Here is a 4,981-nt window from a genome sequence, read left to right as displayed (position 1 = left end):
CTGATACTATTTAAAATTAAAAGTTACTTTACATTTATCTTTAATTTTTATTCAAATGTTTATAGTACTATACTACCTGTACATAATTAATTAATTAATATACATGCATTGCAGTCTATGCACAAAACAGTTTTACTGATAATGGTGTGAGATCACAAGATATTAAGAGAACACAGGTTCAGACCATGGGGAATCTATTTGGTTCATAAACTCTTGAAGAGGACAATTGTCCCTTCCCCCTAACATTGCCCTATCCCTACACTTCAAAATGTGTCCCAGCATGCTTCTGCCAGCATCAAAATAACTAAAAATAGCTTATGAAGAATCAAAGTCCAGTTTTAAACAGTGGAAGGCAGAATTGTGTGCTCACCTCTCTTCCTTTTAACTTACATTTAAATAACCTGTTAAGCCTACTTGGTGAGTTACCTGCATGCCTGCTTGGCACAGCCTCCTTTTTTTGTTCAAACCAGGAACAACCTGAACTGGATCTGCTGGCCTGTCACTAAAAAAGAAGAGCTTGACACCTTGTGAGCTAAAACAGAAGTCCATGGTGCTCACTTCCCACAGCACATAGGCTAAAACAGGGACAATACAGAGAAGACTTGGCATGCCCCTGATGTAAAGATGACACACAAATTCATGAAGTGTTCTGTGTCTTTAAAAAAACAACAACAAAAAAAGAAGTCCATTGAGAACTTTTCTCCAATTTTAAATGGACACAACTAAATAACTCCATTCAATGCTTCAAATGACTTGGGGGTTAATTATATTGTCTACAGCTACACTGTAAGGCCCTAAATAAGATCAAATCTACCTCAAGGGCCAAGTTGTGATGTGATAATGGTTAAGAGGTAAATTGGTAATATTTACAAACTAATGTTTAACTAAGAGCTTCAAAAGATTATAAACTTCTTTTGAAAAAACTGACCCTCTCCATTGGCACTCTGATAATGGGCTTCTATTTAGGCTAAAGGATACCTTACAGAAAGTTTATTCCAGTGCCTACAATTTTGAATCTAAAGCATGTGAATATTAACAATTAGGATAATAGTATTTGAAACACTTAGCTTATCAAAAGTTTAAGAGAGGTTAAGAAACTGTTTCTTTTACTTTTATACCCAACCTTAGTGTAAGATTTAATAGATGGAGGCAGAGATGGGAGGAAAAAGAGACCACGTTACGGAGCCAAGAAAGCCTTTATTGGAGTCTGCAATTCCCCAGGCGAGGTTCCCTGACTCTGGAGCGGGGCGTCAGGGAAGTCGCGCCTGGTATGGGAGAGCAAGGTGTTTTATGGGTGCAGGAGTTCCGGGTTTGAGCTCAGGTGGGCCGATAGCCAAGTAGGGGCATCTTTGGACGGTGGCGGGATTCAATTGGCTGTCCACTTCGGTGGGGAGGGGGATGCTGGAATCCCATGGTGAGGCTTTCCAGTTTGAGACAGTCCAGATTGAGAGTGGGGATCGTCAGTCCCGGTGGTGCCTGGATCTGTTATCTGACCTGCAATAAAATGGCCGCTGGTGCTTTTCAAATGGCTCGGGTCATCCCAGGTTTGCAAGTGGGGGTTGTCAGTGCTCGCAGCTCTCCACAGCAAAGTGGCCGCTCAGTTGCTTTCCCATGGCAACTCTTACACTTAGTAGGGCAGGAACCTCTCTTCCATCATTCCATAATTTTTCCTAATATTGCATAATGAGCAATATTATAAATAGCACTAAAGTTCACAGAACACAATCTGATAAATGCTACTCCATACCAAATTGCTCATTGCTTTTACCTGAACTGTCTAACCTGATGATGTTTTCCTTTTGTTTTGACTTCTAGATCCTTAAAACTCCTTCATTTAAACTCTTAAGAAGTCATTTATTTGAGGTGAACAGTACATATGTCTCTTTATTCCTTCTGATGTTTTAAAGACTTTTTCTGTGTGCAAAATTAATGCATGCTTATTGTAGAAGAGATGATTTAAAAATATAAAAAAGAAAACCTAAATCTTCTACAATTTTAGCACTAAAATTAATCACTTAAAATTTTGTTATATTTGTTTCCAATCTTCTTTTTATCATATATTTTTTTGTCTAAGAAATTAGAAATAAATTTTATATAAATTTACAGGCTGCTTTTTCCACTGACCATTAATATTGAATATTTCCCTCATGACAACTAAATATATCCTCAAAACATGATCTCCACTAGCCACATAGTAGTCTATAATATAAATATACTTTCACTGATTGAATTTTTAGACAGTCTTTTACTTTTGACTATTATAAATTTTAATATAATAGGTATAAAATTTTTAAGTCATTGCCAAATCACTTTCCAAAAATTTTTGCCAGTCTACATTTTTACCAGCAATGGATGAGAATACCTATCTCAGCACACTCTCACCCATATTGAATAATACAGGTTTGTTTGTTTGTTTTAACTTCACCAATTTAGTAGGTAAAAAATAGCACCTCATTTTAATTTGCATACATTTGATTGCTAATTAAACATTTCTTTATTTGTTAATATCCAATTTGTATTACTTCTGTGCTCATTATTTTTTTCCTATATTGAATCCTTATGTTCATTTCATTGATTTTAAAGGAATTATTTAGATATGAATAATTTTATGGGGTGTCCGGGTGGCTCAGTCTGTTGGGTTTCTGACTTTGTTCAGGTCATCATCTCCTTGATTGTGAGTACAAGCTCCAGGGGCTTTTTGCTGATGGCCCAGAGCTTGGAGCCTGCTTCAGATTCTGTCTCTCTCTCTCTCTGCCCCTCCCTACTTTTGCTCTGTCTCTCTCTCTCCTTCAAAAATAAACATTAAAATTTTAAAAAAGATATGAATAATTTTAATACTTTTATTTTAATATTGTGCATATATTTTCAGCATAAGAAGTTTGTAAAGTTTTATAGACAAATCTGTTGATGTTTCCTTTTGGGGTTTATTCCATTGTTTATATCATCCTTCCCTGTCCCAGATTAGCTATATTTCCTGAGTTTTTATTCCTTCATTTGTATATAGTATGAGGTAGGAATCAAATTTAATTTTTTACATATAATATCAATTCTCCACTATATTTTAATACCTCTGCTACCTTACATGTATTTGTTTTCTATTCCACTGATTTATTTTTGATCTTTTCTATTTTTATTTGTCTTTTTTTATTCAATATGACCCTGTAATGGGTACTATAGGTTTATGATAATTTTTTACACCCAACAATTCAAGTCATGTTTCTTAAATTTTTTCAAAAATATGTTAGCTATTCTTGCGTGTTTTACTCTTTCAAATGAATTTTAAGAGCAATTTGTGACATTCCACCAGAGATTCTCTTAGAATTTTTGTTTGAATTGCATTAGATCTAGAAAGTAGTTTGTGTAGAATTTAAAGCCCTTTGGTATCGATCTCTACAATTATGAAACTTGGCCTATTTCTCTATCTTTTTTGGATTTTCTTCATCTTTCAATATTTATAATTGATTGCATAAAGTTCTTACACATTTTTGTTCATTTTAATTTGAAATATCTTGTAGTTTGTTGTTATTATCTTTTTCTCTGCATTTTCTGGTTAGAAACGACTGTTTCTAGTTTCTACATTTTCTAGGTTGTTGCATTAAAATGTTATTAATTTTTTAAAACCAATTTCATTAGGGAAAACTTACATAATATAATGAAATGCCCAAGGTTTTAATATCACCCCAAAGCCAGAAACTGCCAGGGAGACCGAGTCATGCATGTAAAAGCAAAGGGCAGTTTTATTATGGCTTAGGCTCGCCGTGCCTAAGTTGAGTCTCACAGCCTTCACCAACGCAGTGGATCCGTGCTGAGAGCCCCGAGCAACGGCTGAGTAGGGTTTTTATGGGGTTTGGGAAGGGGGAGATACAAGAAATTGTGACATAGGTACAGTGACCCAGTCATAATGGTACAACAGTATTGGCAGCAGCTTTAACCATACACACTGTTCAGAGTGTTCGTTAGTTTTGGCAGGACCCAATTACAACATTTAGGGTATCTTTGAAATTAACCAATTACAGAGCGAGTTCAGGGTCTTGTTTGGTGACTATCGGATTAACTTTAACATTAGGTCACAGGGTCCTATCTAAAGTTCCCATCTGCAGGTCTCACCCTTAGGAATGTGGGGAGAGGTAGCTGGGCTTTCCTGATTGGATACCGCAAAGTGGTCTCTTTTGCCCTGGGTAATGTATAACTGCCTAATGGTTCCAGAGAGACTGACCTTAGGCCTTCTAGCTTAGAGGGGAAACTTAAAGCCTGTCATGGCGTCTGTTTGGTTCAGACTCAAGTTCTTACAATAACATACACATTTTAAGTATACATTTAGATGAATTTTGAGAAACATATACAGTCATGCAGCCAATACCTCAGTCATGATACAAAATGTTTCCATTACCACACATGGTTCCCTTTCTCTACCCACAACCTCAAGCACCACAGATATATTAATCAGCTTTGTAGCACTATGGATCACGGTTTGTTTCCTAGAATTTGTACAGATGGAATGATGCAGCAATATACTATTTTGTGTCTGGCCTCCTTTGTTTAGTATAATGTTTTTAAAACCCTTTCATATTGTGTGTATTAGTAGTTAATTTCTTTATGTTGCTTCCACTGTATAAACATACCACAAATTGTATATCCATTCATCTCTTGACATTTGGATTGTTTTCAGTTCGGGCTATTTTATTTTATTTTTTTTTTCATAATAAATTATATATTTTTTTCATATTTTTTAACATATGCAATTATTTTCCATCCTTTACAATACAGTAGTTGCAATGACACTCAAAACAGAAAAGCAAAGTAAAAAATCAAAACACCAACTTCTGTTTCATGTAATTAGACTTATACAGAAATTAGAAGGTTAAGTAACAACTAGTTAATCACCTAAGTTCACAGCTATCTGAAGTGGCAATCGTTATATAGCAGCTTATCTATGATACATTCAAGATAAATGATACAATATATTACTTGTTCATAGGCT

At 35.2% G+C, this 4,981-nt stretch overlaps 1 non-coding gene across 1 annotated transcript; it reads left to right on the top strand.

Moving 5' to 3' along the window:
* The first annotated feature begins 550 nt into the window (after positions 1 to 550).
* On the top strand, positions 551 to 659 carry LOC115290947. The gene has a single exon (XR_003908321.1). It is a non-coding gene; the product is annotated as a U6 spliceosomal RNA (small nuclear RNA).
* Positions 660 to 4,981: the final 4,322 nt, after the last annotated feature.

Source organism: Suricata suricatta, chromosome 4, assembly GCF_006229205.1.
Source record: "Suricata suricatta isolate VVHF042 chromosome 4, meerkat_22Aug2017_6uvM2_HiC, whole genome shotgun sequence".
NCBI lineage: Eukaryota > Metazoa > Chordata > Mammalia > Carnivora > Herpestidae > Suricata > Suricata suricatta.
The sequence above is the reverse complement of the archived record's forward strand: the minus strand, read 5'-3'. Positions and strand labels throughout refer to the sequence as shown.